Source organism: Bombina bombina, chromosome 1 (genome assembly GCF_027579735.1).
Source record: "Bombina bombina isolate aBomBom1 chromosome 1, aBomBom1.pri, whole genome shotgun sequence".
NCBI lineage: Eukaryota > Metazoa > Chordata > Amphibia > Anura > Bombinatoridae > Bombina > Bombina bombina.
In genome coordinates, this window is record NC_069499.1 from 1,572,527,838 (window position 1) to 1,572,551,960 (window position 24,123).

At 39.8% G+C, this 24,123-nt stretch overlaps 1 protein-coding gene across 1 annotated transcript in view; it reads right to left on the reverse strand.

Annotated features, from left to right (window-relative positions):
• Window positions 1-24,123, reverse strand: part of STX8 (syntaxin 8) — an 848,919-nt gene that overhangs the window by 218,056 nt on the left and 606,740 nt on the right. The window lies entirely within an intron of this gene.

Below are 24,123 nucleotides of genomic sequence, written 5' to 3' on the forward strand. Positions count from 1 at the left end.
TTGTGCTGCCTGGGTCAGAGAATGCAATGACGCCCACCACCCCCAGTATTAACATTTTCTACTAGCCATGCCAGTAACCTTACTAAGCCTGCCTACCTGCATGCAACCAATGCTTCTGCACAAGTGTGCAATAAGGGGAAGGAAGTCATGGAATAGATGCACTTGTCCCACCTTGAATGTCGCCCCTGACTGGTTCTGTTTCTTTGCATTATGAGGTTAATCTGTTGGGAGCCTGTGACTTCTCCCATGGAGTGATCTGATTTACTTCTAGTATCAAATTTGCTTTATTCTCTTGGTATCCTTTGTTGAAGGAGGATCCATGCACTACCAAGAGCTAGTTGAGCACATACGGTGAGCCAATGACAAGAAGCATATATGTGTGCTCTATCTAAACCATTTTTGTTTTTATTATGACTTTGCTGACAGAAGGGCTAACTTTTATTTTGGGGGTGCACAAGAATATATGTTTTTAAGATGGCTTTAACGATTTCCCTGCTTTTTTTTCCAATTTTAGGTGAGAACTTTTAACTTTAACATACTTTTTAATGACGTGATTTATGATAAATAAAAATGTCTATTTCTTCTGGCACCTAAATGTAGGACAAATCAATCATTTCCCCCCAAATATATTGTCAGTAAGTTCCAGGTTTCTAACTACATCAAGTAGCAGTTTGTGATTGTTAAGACTAGGACTGAATGACGGAACAGAACTAACATTACAAGGATTAAATCATGGATGAGTCAAGAGGTTTTACACTGAAAACATTCTGAGCCAAGTACAAACTCACAGAAATAAGCAGTGATGTATTCAAGTCTTTTACTCCATGGGGTTGATTTATCATGCTGAGGCGAGAGGGGCGCACATGCGCGCCCCTGTACGCCGCAGCTCACCTCTGGCGGGCTGAATTCCGCTGCCGAAATTCAGCATTGCACACAAGAGCTATTTTGCACTCATGTGCAACGACACCCATGCCCGTGCACAGCCAATCACACGCAGGCAGGAACTGTCAATCTCCCCGGGTGGATGAAACTGGAGAGATTGAAATTCACCACCTAAGAGGTGGCGAAAAGGGTAGGGAAGAAGCGGTCTGATGACCGCTGCTTTTTAAATACGGACTGCAGGTTCTCTTGTGAGAACCTACAGTCGTAGGCAGGCAAAGCCTGCCGAAGGGTTTAATAAATCAACCCACAAGTCTCAAATTAAGTCTCAAGTCCTTGCAAGATACTTTCAAGTCAAGTCTCAAGCCTGGGAGCAAACTTTAACAGAAAAAAGAGGTGTTGGGGTGTGTGTGCATTGGTTGGGGGTTTCAATAACTACAAAAATCAAGAAGAGGTGCACAAAGTTAGGTAAAGTGGAGTTATTGAAGCAACTTAAGTCCAATCGACTTGAGTCTATATCACTGGAAATAGGTACAACATAATACAAAACTAGCAAAGAAGTATTGTTTAAAATGGCCAAAACACAAGCAGTAATTTAAATGAGTGCAACTTCAGATCACTTTCAGAAAATACAGAAGAAGATCTTAATTTTAAATCATTCTACACACGATTCAAATGTGGTCACAACAAAACACCCTCGTCATACACTTAATCACTGATGAGACGGCATGCCACAGGTGATGTAATAAATAGTATAGAACCCACTAATTATATCCAACAAACCAATCTTTGAAAGAAATGCCAGAATGAAATAACTGAATACAGAATACTTGAGCAATGTATGTGAAAAAATGATAAAGTATAAATTATAATCAAATAATTATATAAAGATGTATAATCAATAAAGTTTTAAAAAAAATTCAGTATCCACATCCCAATCTTTGTTCACCAGAAGGCTGATGGTTATTCAAAGTAAAAAAATCCACATGACCACAATGCAAACAAGACAACTACACCACAGAGGAAAACTGTCCCTCTGCAGTTCAGGTTTACTATGAAATCTCTCATGATAATGGTGAAATAATAAATCTGTCATGATAATGGTGAAATAATAAATCTGTCATGATAATGGTGAAATAATAAATCTCATGATAATGGTGAAATAATAAATCTGTCATGATAATGGTGAAATAATAAATCTCTCCTGATAATGGTGAAATAATAAATCTGTCATGATAATGGTGAAATAAGAAATCTCTCCTGATAATGGTGAAATAAGAAATCTCTCCTGATAATGGTGAAATAAGAAATCTCTCCTGATAATGGTGAAATAATAAATCTCTCCTGATAATGGTGAAATAATAAATCTCTCATGATAATGGTGAAATAATAAATCTCTCCTGATAATGGTGAAATAAGAAATCTCTCATGATAATGGTGAAATAATAAATCTCTCCTGATAATGGTGAAATAAGAAATCTCTCATGATAATGGTGAAATAAGAAATCTCTCATGATAATGGTGAAATAAGAAATCTCTCATGATAATGGTGAAATAAGAAATCTCTCATGATAATGGTGAAATAAGAAATCTCTCATGATAATGGTGAAATAAGAAATCTCTCATGATAATGGTGAAATAAGAAATCTCTCATGATAATGGTGAAAACCCATTATCATGCGATAGGGTTCCATTTATTACCTGTCGGGAGGATGAGGTTTGCGTATGATCGGGATGATGGAAATCTGCAACACTTTAGGTGCAGGAGAGGTTAAGTATCAGCGTTCTGTAGGCCACTGCTACTTAAACTCTCCCCTTTTTAAAATCAGATGCGGAATGTTAGTGATATTTTAGATGGAGATTAATTCATCACTTGTAATAAAGATGCTATAACTTTCTTTTCAATATAAAATTCAAATTCCCCGTAAAGCATCGCCCACTTCAAAAGTAACATTTTCTGTGACCTAAAGGTTTGAATTGTTCTCCAGCACTCTAGCTACAACAAAAATGCCATATGGGGAGAGCGCTGATTGGAAAACAAAATCATTAGCTCACAGAAAAATGTACTTTTAAAGTGGGCGGCGTGTTATAGCGCATCTTTATTACAACTGATGAATAATATCACTAACATTATGGATCTGGTTTTATAAAAGGGAGAGTTTACCATCACTTTAACTAGCATTTCAGGCTCGGGGGTCTCCGGAGGTGCTCTCGCAGCTTGCTAAATAGAGCCCATAGTGTGACCTGTGCTCTGATAATGCTGACTGGCTGTTCAGTTTGTTTTAAAAGCAGACTAAAGGAAAACGAATAGCTGAATGTTAACGGCTCACAGAGCAGTAACTCCAGTGCATTGAATTATTTTTTTAAATAAACATCATAAAACTTTTTCTTTCTTTCTCACAGTGTTGCATAAAGGATTAGATCATTTCTGCTGGGTAACATTAAATAATCTGTTCTCTCAATGCTACTCCTCTGCTTGCTCTGCATAGAGCACTGGGCATGTAGAAATGGCACTAGCTTGTAAATACAACCCACTCTTGAGAATAGCGGGGTACTACACAGATCAATAGGAGCATAGCTGCTCTCTAGAATTACCACTAAGGAAGAGAAAAAAAAGATACAACCCAGTTATGTGTAGCTACATGTGCTGATATCAGAATGTGATTTATATAATGTGATAGATTCCCTGCTACCCCGACTGGGAAGCTCAGCTAAGGGATCCTCCCGATACCTGGAACCTGCCGCTATGTAGCGGGAAAAGTGATTTTAGCACAAATCACCAAAATAACTAGACATACTAGCATTCAGGTGAAAACATGAAGTAACCTTTATTGGAAAACACACACAATTCATACAGAAACTCATCTTGATAAGAGCCTTATCAGTCCCCCAAATCTCCCGCCATTCCCGCTCCTCCAGACAGGATGGCGCCTCCACAGAGACAAGAGGCCGCTAGAGTGACCTGGGTTAAAAGAAAACCTAGAAACCATGATGCTGTTGCCGGCCGGCAGTTTCAGGAGTCCGGCCAGCCAAAGGGGTCTCAGGTGCAGTAGGGTCCGGAACCCCTGGTTCCCAAGGGAGCTTGCCTCCGGAAATTGGCTCACGTCCTGTCCCCTCTAAGGGGTACCAATCCCCAGAAGAGCGGGGCTCTGGGGCAAGGGGCCACTGGAGCGGCTGGAGGTAAAGTTCCTTGGGAGCGTGAGGGGAGGCGGCCGACTAGTAGTTCCAGGGGTCCAGCCGGCTGCTGAAGGATGTGTCGGTCAGGAACCAGCTCTTCCAGGATGAGGTTCAAACACAAAAATACCACAAAGCAAAGGTCTGGGAAATTGCGAATGCTCCCATTCGCTCGAATCCGGGGAGAAACAAAAGGGGGGTAGGGGGGTAGAGGTTTAACCCCTGCAGATCGGTATCCGTGACATAATATATATATATATATATATATATATATACATACACACACACATATATATATTAATGTTAATATTATAATGACACATTCATTCTCCGAGCTGCAGAGTTATACAAACAAGAGTATTTTTGCCTTGCTAACCTCACTATTACACAACATTAGCAAGCTGTGGCGAGGTTAAGAATGTACCTGGGATACAATAATAATATTACTAATATTTCCCAGCAGCTCAGCCGCTGTGCAGGGCAGACGTCATATCCCTGAGTGTTCTGTTTCCCACTATAGCCGATGATAGATGTGAGCACATGAATGCGGCGTGATTGACTGGCAGCGTACGGCCCATCTATTCTTCCCCATGTTACTGTTGTGCCAATGGCCCCCACCCAGAGACTGTATTATTTAAACTAGTGTTGTCCTTGGTGCTCAGATTACACTTGCTTGATAGCTAGATTGATAGCAGACCTCCCCCTTGTAACTACAATCTGCTGGAACGAGTTAAATATGTCTGTCACAGCAGCTGTGCATTTCATTTTGCTCTAAAAGAGACACTGTTATGACAGATCCAGTGTTGGAAAAGTCTGAGATACAGAACTTGAATAATCTTTTTTTCACCCTTTTCTGGCAAATATTTATCCATCTATCTCTCTCAATAATTATGTGTAAAACTACTCACTGTAGGGGGCTCAATGCAGGGAATTTATAGCTAACTCTGGAGAGTCCCCAAACCACATGCTGTATATTATAATGTAATACAGTGTGCGCATAATTAGCCACCAAAGCTTTGTGTGAAAGACTGCAGGTATTTTAGGGAAGTGTCTAACCCTCATAAATCTAAACGAACAAACTGCCCTGATTTTCCCAGGACATTCTAGGTTTTTTGACATCCTGTCCCATGGTATAATTGTACCACCTTGTGAAAGTGTGCCCTGAGGTGTGGGCATGAATCAGACATGAGGTCTTGTTGGTCTTATTTATATAGGTTTTTTTCATATTGTGACAGCGGAGTCTCCTGCGCTTTACATTAGAGCAACAAAATAAAAAAATAATACAGGCATACCTCATTTTATTGCGCTTTGCTTTATTGTGCTTCGCAGATATTACTCTTTTTACAAATTGAAGATTTGTGTCAAACAAGTCTATCAGCACAATTTCTCCAACATATATATATATCACATATATACACATCAATACACATATAAACACATATATACACATATAAACACGTAAATACACATCAATACACATATAAACACGTAAATACACATCAATACACATATAAACACGTAAATACACATCAATACACATATAAACACGTAAATACACATCAATACACATCAATACACATATAAACACATCAATACACATATAAACACATATATACACATCAATACACATATAAACACATATATACACATCAATACACATATAAACACGTAAATACACATCAATACACATATAAACACGTAAATACACATCAATACACATATAAACACATATATACACATATATACACATCAATACACATATATACACATCAATACACATATAAACACATATATACACATCAATACACATATAAACACATATAAACACGTAAATACACATCAATACACATATATACACATCAATACACATATATACACATCAATACACATATAAACACATATATACACATCAATACACATATAAACACATATATACACATCAATACACATATAAACACATATATACACACATATACACATATAAACACATATATACACATCGATACACATATATACACATATAAACACATATATACACATCAATACACATATAAACACATATATACACATCAATACACATATATACACATCAATACACATATAAATACATATATACACATAAATACACATCAATACACATATAAACACGTAAATACACATCAATACACATATAAACACGTAAATACACATCAATACACATATATACACATATATACACATCAATACACATATATACACATCAATACACATATAAACACATATATACACATATAAACACGTAAATACACATCAATAGACATATAAACACATATATACACATCGATACACATCAATACACATATAAACACATATATACACATCAATACACATATAAACACATATATACACATCAATACACATATAAACACATATATACACATCAATACACATATAAACACATATATACACATATAAACACATATATACACATCAATACACATATATACACATCAATACACATATAAACACATATATACACATATAAACACATATATACACATCAATACACATATAAACACATATATACACATCAATACACATATATACCCACCAATTTATACACACCACCAGCAAAAAGATTATGATTCACTGAAGACTTTATTGCGATAGTTTGGTATGGTTTATCTTCTCATGTGAATTGATACAAACCCTTTGGCATAAAGAACAAAGATGGAGGGGTCGGGTCATGGGTTTTGTAATGTGCAATGGCAGATATTGTAAGGAAAGTTTAGTCTGGTGATTATTAATTACTTATCTATTCCCAGAATCCTCAGCTACATCAGAGGCTCAGTACATGGGATGTTTTAGAGAAAGCAGGTTATTTAGATGAATGATGCTGAAGTGCTGTAAAGACTGTTCTGTTCCTTTTTCTTTCTATTTGGGCATTTAATGATATATGAATAGCCATTAATGTATGACAGCACAACATGACAGCATGTAGCCTGCATATATGGAGTGAATTTCATGGAGCTGTGCCAAGACCACCAAATTATGGGCAAGTCACAGCATCACTCAAAATACAGAATCATTAACCCAGTGCCAACATATGCAATAAATTAGATGCAAAGTTATACACGTAGTATTTGAACTGTTTTCCTTTTAGACCTGGGAATAAATTAATATTCATATGCAGGTTACAGATACATCAAGTTAAAAAATTTACAGCTTGCGTGTACCACACTAGTCTCATAATGATTCAAATAAAATAGAAATAATGTGTAACCTTTCCTTAACTGTTCCACAGCAGAGAGGCCGGTATTCTGAGCAAGTCCACCTGACTTTTAATCCACACTTGTTAGTTTAAGATTAAAAGAAAATGACCCAGGTCTGGCCCTCAGTGAATGACATAGGGTAACAAAGTCTAGAACTGTATCAAGAAATGAACTAAACAACAAAGCCTACGACCTTGAAACTGTTCTTTAGTGATTTGACAGAACATACAATTTTAAAAAAAAGTTTCCAATTTACTGCTATTATCAAATTTGTTTCGTAACCATGGTAGCCGTCTGGAGTATTACATGATAGGAATAGTGCTGCCATATTGTGCTCTTGCCATATAGTGTTCCAGAGCTCACGTCCCTGCTTTTCAACAAAAGATATCAAGAGTACAAAGAACATTTGTTAATAGAAGTAAAATAGAAAGTTATTTAAAAATTGCATGCCCGGTCTGAAACATGAAAGACAAATTTTGAGTTTTACTTTAGGACATCGTGTACTTAAAGTAAAGGTAAACTTTAGCGGTATTGAAAGCCTCTAAGCATTCTAATAGTCAATACCAACGTAGTCGCTAACTTTATTTTTATGCTATAATTTAGATGCAAGCTAATCTTTATTTTTCCTACAGTTTATTTGCCAGCTCCGCCCCATGCCACTTCCGTGTTTCTCTGTTTCATGTCAGAGAGCGGTCCCACCCGCTCTCTACGTCAGGTAAAAGTGCGTTCACAAAGTAGATTTTGTCTGCGCATGCGCAACTTGCCGACAATACAAAGTATTAATTGATCAAAAGTATTGATGCAATGCTTATTCTGAGATTCACAACTGAATAGTAAGACAGGTCGCACAGAGCATGCGCGTCTCACGAACGAGCACGGGTGGAACTACGATGATTCTAGTAAAACGCATGCGCTCAGGAATCTAGTGACGTAGGAATGGATGGGCTGACCCCCCCCCCCGGGGGGAAAAAGCTAATTGGACGTTAATATAAATCTACACTGTCAATCAACTAATCCAAAATGGCGGGCGGAGGAAAGATTTGTGTTGGGCGAGTACTTGGTAAGGTAGGAATAGAAGCAATTACGACAATTAGGATAATAACTATGAATGAAACTTATGCTTATTTTTTATTCTATGTAAGATAGTGTTAACTAGTGGGCTCAACTTTACATTACCTTTAATGTCTAGGAGACTATTATATCAGTCTCACACTTACTGGAGTTATTTGTGACTGGCACGCAATAGGCCACGCAGCCTGGTTTGTTCTGATGATAATAATAGCTGCCCCTTATCCATTTGGCATGGTCATATATTTCCTGAAGCCATGGAAAATATAGCAGTCATATTAATTCTTTTATTTCATAGTGTCTACTAAATATGTTTATTGTATACATAAGAGAGAATAAAAACAAAATAATGTAATATTTCTACTGCAGCGAAGAAGTGAGTAAAGCTTTAGAAAAGTGCATGAACGTCAATGAAGTTGTGTTTCTCTAGATATCTGTAAGACTGATTAGACTACCTAGTTATCAAAGACTCATTTTAGGGTCATGTCAGTTCATTTAATTATATGAAGCAAGTTGATCCACATGAAAAAAGAAATTTTGATTTTGGAGTCGGTAAGGAATGCATTTTTTCTCTTCTAAGATAAATATTGGATATTGTGTCACTAGCGGTTGCTGGTTTGTTGGCTTCCTCTGGAACATCAATATAAGATGAAGACCACAGGAGATGAATTGTAAGATTAAAAAATTCTTCTTATTTCAAGGAGGAAATGCTGGGTCTATCAGGAGCTTGTATCACAAAACTCTTCAAATTAAAACCTCAACACCTCCCATTATAAGAGTGTAGCTTATCCCAAGCTCCAGAGCTGGAATTGTTCCAGATTCTATTATCATTACTATAGATGGGTACAACCATGGTGCAGTGACAATCAGGTTTGGTGTTGGGTGGTAGACTGGAGAGAAGTCCTCAACTGGGCATGGACAGGGCTCGGCAGCCTATCTTATGGGATGGTACCCCCCTCTTTTTACACATAATGTGCCTTTCACAGGAGAGAACTTTCCTACAGTATATCAGTCTGACTCCACCAATAAGGGCAGTCCAACCCCAAAATACCAGGCAAATAATTTCTGATCAACATATTTTTTTCAGTTAAAATACCAGTAGGTTTATACAGAGTAAACATCTCTTTATTAAACATAATCTGGTTTAAAACCCACCGTTATGTACAGACTCGCACACAGAAACACGTATGTGTTTCATGTGTATATTTCGACCTATTTGGATGTGCAGCTACATTCATCTAGGTACAGTGGGCAACGAGTAAGCATGGACACCTGAGATTATGGGTTTATGATTCCACCAAATACTAGAAACCATCCAAGCCTATCTAAATGTCATTCTCTTAGTTATTCCTAAAGAAGCTGGGGTAACTCAAGCTATAAGGTTTAGCACTAAAAATGCCCTTGACACTGGGTTAAGCCTATCAATGACTGGCACATACCAAGCAGCTCTAGTTCACCCAAACATATGTCTTACAAATGACAGCACCTAACTTAAAGGGTCATGAAACACCACACTTTTCTTTTAGGATTTAGACAGAGCATGTCATTTTAAACAGCTTTCTAATTTACTTCTATTATCACATTTTCTATGTTCTCTTGGTATCTTTTGTTGGAAAGCTTGGTAGTGTGCACGTGTCTGGAGCAGTTTTGCAAGAACACTAGAGGGTAGCACTATTCCCTGCCATGTAGTGCTGCAGATGCCCACCTAGGTATCTCTTAAACAAATAATTAGATGGGAATGAAGCAACTTTGATAATAGAAGTAAATTATAAAGTTTTTTCTATCCTCTTTCTAAACCACAACATAGATTTTGAGGGTTTCTTATCCCATTCTTGCCATGAAGCGGAGGTAAATATTCAAATGATAAAGAGAGAAGAACAATAGCACAATAGCTTCAGTGCTGCGGAATCTGTTGGCGCTCTACAAATACCTGACAATAATAACAATAGCTTGTTCTATGTCTAGGAATTGCTCAGATCCAAATGAAACTAAGCTGTATCTTTCTGAGGATACACACACATATAAATAAAATATTGTTAGAATCAAGGCCAAGGGCTGAGCGTGCTTGGTCCACCAGTGACTTGGCCATATGGTAGTGACCCTTTGACTAGTGAGTAATGCAGATCTACTGTTATGTAGTAAGCTAAATCATCTCTTGTCTAATAACATCATTATGTTACATGTACAGTCAGGGGCGAAACTACAGGGGGTGCAGAGGTTGCAGGTGCGACTGGGCCCCTGAGAGTGGGGGCCCAGCTTTAAAAAAAACTAAAAAAAAAATGTATTATTAAAAACGTTAACCTACCACTGCCTGCACTGATATCATGTGAGTGTGACATGACTACAGGGGTTAGTGTTTCTGTTTTACCCATTGGTGTTTATGTGTGTGTATGGTATGTGTGTGTGTGTGTGTGTGTGTATGTATGTGACTGTGTGTGTATTTATGCATGTATGTGTGTTTGTGTATGTTTGTGGAACCAGCAAATTACAGGCCTTGTTACTACAGCATGGGGGGGCAGGGGGTAAACAGTGTCACTATACAGTACCACTATATATAGTATGGGGGGTGGACCATGTCACTGACTACTGTGGTCACTTTATAAAGTACTGGGCGGGTAGGGTGAGGCCGGCCATCTCACCGGCAGATTACAGACTGTGTCACTAACTTACTATATACAGTACTGAGGGGTTAAATAGTGTCACTATATATATATATATATACTGTATACAGTAATAGGGGGTCAGACCATCTCAGAGACTGTGGGCACAGGGTACCTCCTTTTGCAGACATGTAATCTGATTCACATTTTTTTTTCTGTGTAATGTAAAAAAAATAAAAAAAATGATATGTATTAAATTCACCCTTTTTTGGAGGGGGGAGGGGCGGTCCTTCTTAGATTCTTGCACCTGGGCCCTGTGGTTTCTAGTTACGCCTCTGTGTAAAGTAGTGTATGATTCTGCTCATTTGCCGACATGTCACCAGGTTTTGTCACGACATCTTGCTTTTAAGTAACCACAGTGGAAGTCAGACAATTCCTGTGTAGCCAAGTATTTCTGTGCACTGCTCACTGAAGTTTTAATCTGACTGCTCATTCAAGCCTCATCCTGACGGGGGTTAAATTTTAACCATATTTAATTGAATGATTTCTCGAGGGAATAGTTCAGGGAGAGTTTAAGGGTTTCCAAGAGCTATTACCAATTGGCATATCCCTCTGTGTCACTGTGCCAACTCAAATACTAGCCTTTAATGTCTTTGGAACGCTTTTCCTTCCAGATGTGGTCAGAAGTCCCGATAATACAACACAGGCAAGAGCTATATTTATAGGGAGAAGTATTTGGAATATCCTCTTGCAGATATCTGGCTCGGGATAACAGATCCTGTAATTGGAATCATGTGCAATTCTAGGCAGATAAGAGGATACAAGGAGGGACCAATAGCTTGTTTTACATGCAGAGCTGGACACTAACAGTGTCAACTGACACCGCTATCTGTCTGGGTATTTATGGCTTTTGAAAGAAGGCACTGACATAAGTTACTCAAGGCCAGAGAGGAAATGTGCGCTATTACTGGGCCGCACTTGCTAAGGTGTTTAAAAAAGCCAACATACAATAATCTGCCTTTCATCTGCATTAGAAGATTTACTTTATTGTGAATTGAACCTGGATTTCCATCACTAAGCACTCAGCTATTCTGCTAACATTGCTAATCCTTTCCATAACAAGTAGACAAAGCATTATATAGAGCACTACAAAATGACACCTGGATACTGATTATTAAAGGGATAACTCATTATGTTTTGTTTTTGTGTGTTTAAAGCCTGGGTCAAATACTAAACCAGTGTAATACAATATCAGATAAACACAAAATACTGAAATGCAGAAGAATACAGAAGCAAGAACAATGTCTGTTACTGTTTGATGGGAGAATTACACTATTAGCAACCTGTTTTTTTCAGCCTCCCTAGTCCTAAATCTGCAAAACCCCACAGTATTCAAAGACTCACAGATTTAAAGGGACATAATACTCATATGCTAAATCACTTGACTGTGGTTACTTAAAAGCAAGACGTAGATGGTAGATGTATCGTGACAAAACCTGGGTGTATGTAAAAAAGGAGGATATTTTACCTCAAAATTTCTTCAACTCACCAAAGTGTTCTGGTAACAAAATAAAAAATAGCATCAGCAGTGTGAGGTCATGCTACACTTTGCTATGATCTCATGAGATTTTACAGAAAGAGATTTGATAGTAAACTTCCTTAAAGTGAAGGTCAACTTTGATGAATGAAAGCCCGGTTTTTAAAAATACTATTAAAAACAGGGGCACTCTCATTCATCAAAGTTTACAAAGCAGCTGTTTTGTTTAAAAACTTAGCTCTCTCCTCTTCACAGCCGGAGCAGCTTCCCCCGCCTCTCTTCATACGTCAGCTATGAAGAATCCGGCTTCTTCTAATCACGGCATGGCCTCAGGCAATGTTTGCTCTGGGGGGGAAGCTGTTATTGGAGGAAGCCGGATTCGTCATTGCTGACGTATGAAAAGAGGATCTGTGTGCGGGGGAAGCTGCTCCGGCTGTGAAGAGGAGAGAGGTACGTTTTTAAACAAAATGGCTGCTTTATAAACTTTGATGAATGAGAGTGCCCCTGTTTTTAAATAGTATTTTTAAAAACCGGGCTTTCATTCATCAAAATTGACCTTCACTTTAAACTGAACTGGGAAATAACATGACTGTGCCTGCACATACCAGATGCACACTCACTTGCAAGTCCTGGGACTGGCATCCTAATTGGCTAAAGTCCCTTTACAATGGGGTGTGAATATTTAGGAAATTTTGAGGTAAATATCTTCCTTTTTTACATAGAGATTCTTCAGGTGATATTTTCTAGTCAGCTTTTTACAGCTATGCTGCATCACTTTCAAGTGCTTCAACATTTGGGTATCATGGGCCTTTAAAGGGACATTTTAAAATCCAATTTGTTAGGGCATTGTGTTCTGCACAAGAGCGGCTCTATTGCTGGCCCTGAGCACCATATCTGTGTTACATATAAAATACTTTATCCAATTAAAGGGATATTAAACTGCTTGGCACTACTACAATAGAACAGTTACTACGCAATATGCTATTGCTTGTTCTTGCAGCTCTTTTCAGAGTCATTCTTTTATTTTAACACCTTAAAGGGACATAAAACCCCAAATTTTTATTTCATGATTCAGACAGAACATACAATTTTAAACAACTTTCAAATTTACTTCTATTATCACATTTTCTTTGTTTTCTTATCCTTTGTTGAAAAGCAGGGATATAAGCTCAGGCATGTGCACATGTCTGCAGCACTATATGGCAGCAGTTTTGCAATACTGAGCACTATTCCCTGTCATGTAGTACTTCAGGTGTGTGCATGCTCCCTACTTAGGTATCTCTTCAACAAAGAATAGCATCATTTTTAAAATTATATTCTCTATCTAAATAATGAAAAAAAAAAATTGGGTTTAATGTCCCTTTAAAGTTTCCAGCTCTAGCTCTTCCCCACATCTTGGTATTGGGGGCTGCAAAGCTACTCTCACACCTTGTAACAGCCATGTGCATTACAGACAGTGAGGCTGCAGACTGTATAATGTGCATTACAGACAGTGAGGCTGCAGACTGTATAATGTGCATTACAGACAGGGAGGCTGCAGACTGTATAATGTGCATTACAGACAGTGAGGCTGCAGACTGTATAATGTGCATTACAGACAGGGAGGCTGCAGACTGTATAATGTGCATTACAGACAGTGAGGCTGCAGACTGTATAATGTGCATTACAGACACTGAGGCTGCAGACTGTATAATGTGCATTACAGACAGTGAGGCTGCAGACTGTATAATGTGTATTACAGACAGGGAGGCTGCAGACTGTATAATGTGCATTACAGACAGTGAGGCTGCAGACTGTATAATGTGCATTACAGACAGGGAGGCTGCAGACTGTATAATGTGCATTACAGACAGTGAGGCTGAAGACTGTATAATGTGCATTACAGACAGTGAGGCCGCAGACTGTATAATATGCATTACAGACAGTGAGGCTGCAGACTGTATAGTGTGCATTACAGACAGTGAGGCTGCAGACTGTATAATGTGCATTACAGACAGTGAGGCTGCAGACTGTATAATGTGCATTACAGACAGTGAGGCTGCAGACTGTATAATGTGCATTACAGACAGTGAGGTCACAGACTGTATAATGTGCATTACAGACAGTGAGGCTGCAGACTGTATAGTGTGCATTACAGACAGTGAGGCTGCAGACTGTATAATGTGCATTACAGACAGTGAGGCTGCAGACTGTATAATGTGCATTACAGACAGTGAGGCTGCAGACTGTATAATGTGCATTACAGACAGTGAGGCTGCAGACTGTATAATGTGCATTACAGACAGGGAGGCTGCAGACTGTATAGTGTGCATTACAGACAGTGAGGCTGCAGACTGTATAATGTGCATTACAGACAGTGAGGCTGCAGACTGTATAATGTGCATTACAGACAGTGAGGCCGCAGACTGTATAATATGCATTACAGACACTGAGGCTGCAGACTGTATAATGTGCATTACAGACAGGGAGGCTGCAGACTGTATAATGTGCATTACAGACAGGGAGGCTGCAGACTGTATAACGTGCATTACAGACAGTGAGGCTGCAGACTGTATAACATGCATTACAGACAGTGAGGCTGCAGACTGTATAATGTGCATTACAGACAGTGAGGCTGCAGACTGTATAATGTGCATTACAGACAGTGAGGCTGCAGACTGTATAATGTGCATTACAGACAGTGAGGCCGCAGACTGTATAATGTGCATTACAGACAGTGAGGCTGCAGACTGTATAATGTGCATTACAGACAGTGAGGCTGCAGACTGTATAATGTGCATTACAGACAGTGAGGCTGCAGACTGTATAATGTGCATTACAGACAGTAAGGCTGCAGACTGTATAATGTGCACTACAGACAGTGAGGCTGCAGACTGTATAATGTGCACTACAGACAGTGAGGCTGCAGACTGTATAATGTGCATTACAGACAGTGAGGCTGCAGACTGTATAATGTGCATTACAGACAGTGAGGCTGCAGACTGTATAATGTGCACTACAGACAGTGAGGCTGCAGACTGTATAATGTGCATTACAGACAGTGAGACTGCAGACTGTATAATGTGCATTACAGACAGTGAGGCTGCAGACTGTATAATGTGCATTACAGACACTGAGGCTGCAGACTGTATAATATGCATTACAGACACTGAGGCTGCAGACTGTATAATGTGCATTACAGACAGTGAGGCTGCAGATTGTATAATGTGCATTACAGACAGGGAGGCTGCAGACTGTATAATGTGCATTACAGACAGGGAGGCTGCAGACTGTATAATGTGCACTACAGACAGTGAGGCTGCAGACTGTATAATGTGCACTACAGACAGTGAGGCTGCAGACTGTATAATGTGCATTACAGACAGTGAGACATTACAATGTGCATTAATGTGCATTACAGACAGTGAGGCCGAAGACTGTATAATGTGCATTACAGACAGTGAGGCTGCAGACTGTATAATGTGCATTACACACAGTGAGGCTGCAGACTGTATAATGTGCATTACAGACAGTGAGGCTGCAGACTGTATAATGTGCATTACAGACAGTGAGGCTGCAGACTGTATAGTGTGCATTACAGACAGTGAGGCTGCAGACTGTATAATGTGCATTACAGACAGTGAGACATTACAATGTGCATTAATGTGCATTACAGACAGTGAGGCCGAAGACTGTATAATGTGCATTACAGACAGTGAGGCTGCAGACTGTATAATGTGCATTACAGACAGTGAGGCTGCAGACTGTATAATGTGCATTACAGACAGTGAGGCTGCAGACTGTATAATGTGCATTACAGACAGTGAGGCTGCAGACTGTATAATGTGCAGTCAAGTGTTTAATGTCCCTTTAATAATAGAAAAATAATAAAAAAGTAGATTTGTTAGTGTCAATCTCTGATGAAGAAAATTTCTGAAAGAGAAAAAACATCATCAGATTACTGTCTGTAATGTGCATTACAGACAGTGAGGCTGCAGACTGTATAATGTGTATTACAGACAGGGAGGCTGCAGACTGTATAATGTGCATTACAGACAGTGAGGCTGCAGACTGTATAATGTGCATTACAGACAGGGAGGCTGCAGACTGTATAATGTGCATTACAGACAGTGAGGCTGAAGACTGTATAATGTGCATTACAGACAGTGAGGCCGCAGACTGTATAATATGCATTACAGACAGTGAGGCCGCAGACTGTATAGTGTGCATTACAGACAGTGAGGCTGCAGACTGTATAATGTGCATTACAGACAGTGAGGCTGCAGACTGTATAATGTGCATTACAGACAGTGAGGCTGCAGACTGTATAATGTGCATTACAGACAGTGAGGCTGCAGACTGTATAATGTGCATTACAGACAGTGAGGCTGCAGACTGTATAATGTTCATTACAGACAGTGAGGCTGCAGACTGTATAATGTGCATTACAGACAGTGAGGCTGCAGACTGTATAACATGCATTACAGACAGTGAGGCCGCAGATTGTATAATGTGCATTACAGACAGTGAGGCTGCAGACTGTATAATGTGCATTACAGACAGTGAGGCTGCAGACTGTATAATGTGCATTACAGACAGTGAGGCTGCAGACTGTATAACATGCATTACAGACAGTGAGGCCGCAGACTATATAATGTGCATTACAGACAGTGAGGCTGCAGACTGTATAATGTGCATTACAGACAGTGAGGCTGCAGACTGTATAATGTGCATTACAGACAGTGAGGCTGCAGACTGTATAATGTGCATTACAGACAGTGAGGCTGCAGACTGTATAATGTGCATTACAGACAGTGAGGCTGCAGACTGTATAGTGTGCATTACAGACAGTGAGGCTGCAGACTGTATAATGTGCATTACAGACAGTGAGGCTGCAGACTGTATAATGTGCATTACAGACAGTGAGGCTGCAGACTGTATAATGTGCATTACAGACAGTGAGGCTGCAGACTGTATAATGTGCATTACAGACAGTGAGGCTGCAGACTGTATAATGTGCATTACAGACAGTGAGGCTGCAGACTGTATAATGTGCAGTCAAGTGTTTAATGTCCCTTTAATAATAGAAAAATAATAAAAAAGTAGATTTGTTAGTGTCAATCTCTGATGAAGAAAATTTCTGAAAGAGAAAAAACATCATCAGATTACTGTCTGTAATGTGCATTACAGACAGTGAGGCTGCAGACTGTATAATGTGTATTACAGACAGGGAGGCTGCAGACTGTATAATGTGCATTACAGACAGTGAGGCTGCAGACTGTATAATGTGCATTACAGACAGGGAGGCTGCAGACTGTATAATGTGCATTACAGACAGTGAGGCTGAAGACTGTATAATGTGCATTACAGACAGTGAGGCCGCAGACTGTATAATATGCATTACAGACAGTGAGGCCGCAGACTGTATAGTGTGCATTACAGACAGTGAGGCTGCAGACTGTATAATGTGCATTACAGACAGTGAGGCTGCAGACTGTATAATGTGCATTACAGACAGTGAGGCTGCAGACTGTATAATGTGCATTACAGACAGTGAGGCTGCAGACTGTATAATGTGCATTACAGACAGTGAGGCTGCAGACTGTATAATGTTCATTACAGACAGTGAGGCTGCAGACTGTATAATGTGCATTACAGACAGTGAGGCTGCAGACTGTATAACATGCATTACAGACAGTGAGGCCGCAGATTGTATAATGTGCATTACAGACAGTGAGGCTGCAGACTGTATAATGTGCATTACAGACAGTGAGGCTGCAGACTGTATAATGTGCATTACAGACAGTGAGGCTGCAGACTGTATAACATGCATTACAGACAGTGAGGCCGCAGACTATATAATGTGCATTACAGACAGTGAGGCTGCAGACTGTATAATGTGCATTACAGACAGTGAGGCTGCAGACTGTATAATGTGCATTACAGACAGTGAGGCTGCAGACTGTATAATGTTCATTACAAACAGTGAGGCTGCAGACTGTATAATGTGCATTACAGACAGTGAGGCTGCAGACTGTATAATGTGCATTACAGACAGTGAGGCTGCAGACTGTATAACATGCATTACAGACAGTGAGGCTGCAGACTGTATAATGTGCATTACAGACAGTGAGGCTGCAGACTGTATAATGTGCATTACAGACAGTGAGGCCGCAGACTATATAATGTGCATTACAGACAGTGAGGCTGCAGACTGTATAATGTGCATTACAGACAGTGAGGCTGCAGACTGTATAATGTGCATTACAGACAGTGAGGCTGCAGACTGTATAATGTTCATTACAAACAGTGAGGCTGCAGACTGTATAATGTGCATTACAGACAGGGAGGCTGCAGACTGTATAATGTGCATTACAGACAGTGAGGCTGTAGACTGTATAATGTGCATTACAGACAGTGAGGCTGCAGACTGTATAATGTGCATTACAGACAGTGAGGCCGCAGACTGTATAATGTGCATTACAGACAGTGAGGCCGCAGACTGTATAATATGCATTACAGACAGTGAGGCCGCAGACTGTATAATGTGCATTACAGACAGCGAGGCTGCAGACTGTATAATGTGCATTACAGACAGTGAGGCCGCAGACTGTATAATGTGCATTACAGACAGTGAGGCCGCAGACTGTATAATGTGCATTACAGACAGTGAGGCTGCAGACTGTATAATGTGCATTACAGACAGTGAGGCTGCAGACTGTATAATGTGCATTACAGACAGTGAGGCTGCAGACTGTATAATGTGCATTACAGACACTGAGGCTGCAGACTGTATAATGTGCATTACAGACAGTGAGGCCGCAGACTATATAATGTGCATTACAGACAGTGAGGCTGCAGACTGTATAATGTGCATTACAGACAGTGAGGCTGCAGACTGTATAATGTGCATTACAGACAGTGAGGCTGCAGACTGTATAATGTTCATTACAAACAGTGAGGCTGCAGACTGTATAATGTGCATTACAGACAGGGAGGCTGCAGACTGTATAATGTGCATTACAGACAGTGAGGCTGTAGACTGTATAATGTGCATTACAGACAGTGAGGCTGCAGACTGTATAATGTGCATTACAGACAGTGAGGCCGCAGACTGTATAATGTGCATTACAGACAGTGAGGCCGCAGACTGTATAATATGCATTACAGACAGTGAGGCCGCAGACTGTATAATGTGCATTACAGACAGTGAGGCTGCAGACTGTATAATGTGCATTACAGACAGTGAGGCTGCAGACTGTATAATGTGCATTACAGACAGTGAGGCCGCAGACTGTATAATGTGCATTACAGACAGTGAGGCTGCAGACTGTATAATGTGCATTACAGACAGTGAGGCTGCAGACTGTATAATGTGCATTACAGACAGTGAGGCTGCAGACTGTATAATGTGCATTACAGACACTGAGGCTGCAGACTGTATAATGTGCATTACAGACAGTGAGGCTGCAGACTGTATAATGTGCATTACAGACACTGAGGCTGCAGACTGTATAATGTGCATTACAGACAGTGAGGCTGCAGACTGTATAATGTGCATTACAGACAGTGAGGCTGCAGACTGTATAATGTGCCTTACAGACAGTGAGGCTGCAGACTGTATAATGTGCCTTACAGACAGTGAGGTCGCAGACTGTATAATGTGCATTACAGACAGTGAGGTCACAGACTGTATAATGTGCATTACAGACAGTGAGGCTGCAGACTGTATAATGTGCATTACAGACAGTGAGGCTGCAGACTGTATAATGTGCATTACAGACAGTGAGGCTGCAGACTGTATAATGTGCATTACAGACAGTGAGGCTGCAGATTGTATAATGTGCATTACAGACAGTGAGGCTGTAGACTGTATAATGTGCATTACAGACAGTGAGGCTGAAGACTGTATAATGTGCATTACAGACAGTGAGGCTGCAGACTGTATAATGTGCCTTACAGACAGTGAGGCTGCAGACTGTATAATGTGCATTACAGACAGTGAGGCTGCAGACTGTATAATGTGCATTACAGACAGTGAGGCTGAAGACTGTATAATGTGCATTACAGACAGTGAGGCTGCAGACTGTATAATGTGCATTACAGGCATCTTTAAAGGGACATGAAACCCATTTTTTTTCTTTAAGTATTTAGAAAGAGCTTGCAATGTTAAACAACTTTCTAATTTACTTCAATTATCTTCATATCCTTTGTTGAAAAGCATATCTAGATAGGCTGATTGATGGATGCCTCGTGTGATTGGCTCCCCATGTGTATTGTTATTTATTTAACGAAGGATATCTAAATAATTATGCAAATTAGATAATATAAGTAAACTGGAATGTTAAAAATAGTTTTCTCTCAATCATGAAAGAAAAATTTTGGGGTTCATGTCCCTTTAAGCTATTGAAATAGTAATACTGTTTTGAAAAGAGTTGGTGAACAGTAGCCATTCTTTTATAAATGTGCGCAGCAGATTAATGTCCCTTTAATGCATTTTATTATTCAATTAAAAATAACTTTTAAAGAGCCATTGAATACTTTGAGATTGTAAAAGATCTTAGTTATTAACTGTAAAAAAAAACTAAAAAACTAAAAACGCTGCAATATACACTCATTATTTTGCCCCCTTTTTCTGTAATTTATTTCTAACAATTGTGGGTTTTCCAATGCTGAGAACCGGAAATGCACCCGTCAGACTTCATAAGCCTAACTCTGCTACATACTCTGTCTGTAATTGAGCTCGCCAGAGGAGATACATAAGATACTACAAAACAGTGCAAGTCTACTCCAGTAGGCTCCTCCAAATAAGTCATCTGTAAACCAATGACAAGAGGTATGTACTGTATTTTCAGCCACCATTCAGCATATAGCTACCAGCTTCTGAGCCTATCTAGATACCCGTTTCAACAAAGGATACCAAAAGAACAAAGCAAATTATATAATAGACATAAATTGGAAAGTTGTTTAAAATTGTATGCTGTATCTGAATCATTAAAGAAACTTCTTGGGTTTCATGTCCCTTTAAGGAAAGAAGATCTGCAATGTGCGAGGACAATGCTTTGAAAAACCCAGTGCAAAAAAAAGAGATATGTTTAAGATTTCAGAAGATCTCTCTATAAAGCCACAACCCTCCCTTTATCATTTTTTAATTAAATTGCATTCTCCAATGTGGGGGCTTTTTAGTACTGAAATGTTGCAATACAATAACACAGCAAACAGGCTGTTCAGATAAACGCTTTTCTCGAGCGCAGTTATCTAGGAATGCGAGGAACAGATTTGCAAGGTCTGCTGAAGTCAGATGTGCCGGAGCACTGATGGAGCTGTTCCACCGTTAACCAGGGAAGTTGCTCAATTCCAGCTTGGCGATAGAAGAAAGAGACAGAAAAGCAAGGAGGGGGTGAGGGAGGGAGAAAATGACAGGCCTTGCTCTCCTGTGTTGTGGGTCTACTCTCTTGTTATGGACACTACAGGACAACCTAACCAAGCTCAAGTAGGACATGGGGAGCCAGGAGACCTGCATGAGTTATACAAAGATGCAAGTGTATATATGGACGAGCCTCCCAACAGATGTGGTACAACCCCACATCCAATAAAAAACAGAGTTAATGGAAAAACTAGATACACAGTTTGAATACTTCACTCTCTCTTTAAAGTGAAAGTTTAAAGTGAAAGTAAATTTTGATGCTAAAGTGCCTGGTTTTTAAAAATTCGATTAAAAACAGGGGCACTTTAATTCATCCAAATTTACATTTTACTCGTGTTGTGAAAAAAAAACTTACCTTTTAAACTTGACAGCTGCTCCAACATCCTCCGGTCTTCGCAAGCCATTTCAGAAATGATGGATAGGTCATCCTCCAATCATGGCTTCCCCCCCGGGGGAATCAGTGTCTGATTCAATGCTGTGATTGGAGGAAGCCGGATTCCTCATTTTAGACCCAGGAAGAGGATTTGCGAAGGGTGGAGGAAGCAGGATCAGCTGTCAAGTTTGAAAGGTAATTTTTTTTCACAACAGGAGTGAAATGTAAATTTTGATGAATTAAAGTGCCCCTGTTTTTAATCGAATTTTAAAAAACCGGGCACTTTAGCATCAAAATTTACATTCACTTTAATAATTTCTTAATTTCTTCATTCACAATACAGTACACATATGTGCAAGCGCCTCTGTGTTCAGCTGCAGAGATAGAGGTATATAATGGTCTCATCATGTGATGATTATTGCACACCAAAACGGTAATGTAGAGGGGTCCCCGGGAACCATATATAGGGAGACCATCTAATGAAATATCAAAGCAGTCATCAATAAGTGTGCGTGTGTGTGTATGTATATATGATGATACAAACATCACCTTGCCACGTAAATAGTGAGTTTCCAACAAGTCAACTTGTTGTACCTTAAAAAGCCACCCCTATATACATGCTGCATCAGATCAGACCCAACTACCCTGCACCCCATAGGACAGCAGATAATTAACCATGTTGTTACTTGTTTTGAGTAGGATCTGCAGTTGAAGGGTATTGTGTTACAAAACTGCTGTTTTAGTGGAATATACATTGAATGGCTTCTCAGCAGCCGATGAATACAGCAATAGTATTAGTTACACCTTGAAAAAGAACACACTGGGTTTTAACTGGCAGCAGAACTTACATTCCTAGACTTATCTGTATAGCATTTCCCTTTCTAACACTATCTCTGCTGGTGTGATATACCTTAAAGGATAGGAACGTCAAAATATAACTTGCATGATGCAGATAGAACATGTCATTTTAATTTCACTTGTATTTTTAAATTGTTTTTGTTCTCTTGGTATCCCTTATTGAAAAAGAATGTGCACATATGATACACTAGTGGGAGCTAGCTGCTGATTGGTGCCTGCACACATTTGTCTCTTGTGATTGGCTAACTAGATGTGTTCAGCTAGCTGGCAGTTGTGCAGTGATGTTACTTCAGCAAAGGATAACAAGAGAATGAAGCAAATTCGATAATAGAAGTAAATTGCAAAGGTGTTTAAAATTGTATGCTCTATCCAAATCATGAAAGAAAATGTTGGGATTTCCTGTCCCTTTAAATCCACTTCTCAAATTTCATCATGTGAACATGGCTGCGCAATCATGCACTTTATAGTTCTTGGTTTCCTTTGTTGCAAGTAAAAACGAGTATTTTACAATACATTAGACTGTGGGATGTATCAGTGCCCACCAATAAAGCAGTTATATCTGCTTAATACACTTCCTGTTAGATTCAAAGTACAAATGAACAGCAAGGGTTTTGTAACATATTTAAATAGTGCTCTTCTTTAACCCCTTAATGACCGACGACATACGCCATACGTCCTCAGAAAAAATACAGTTAACGCCTGAGGACGTATGGCGTACGTCCTCGGTTTGGAAAGCAGCTGGAAGCGATCCTGATCGCTTCCAGCTGCTTTCCGGTTATTGCAGGATGCCTCGATATCGAGGCATCCTGCAATAACAATTCTGGCCCTCTCTACACCGGACATCGATGGCCACATTCGTTGGTGGGTGGGCGGCCATCGATGGGTTCTGAGCCTGAGAGGGGGGCGGGACAGTCGGGGGCGCGCACGGACGCGCGCGCGCGCGCGTGCACGGGGGGTGGTGGGCAGGTGCGTGCACG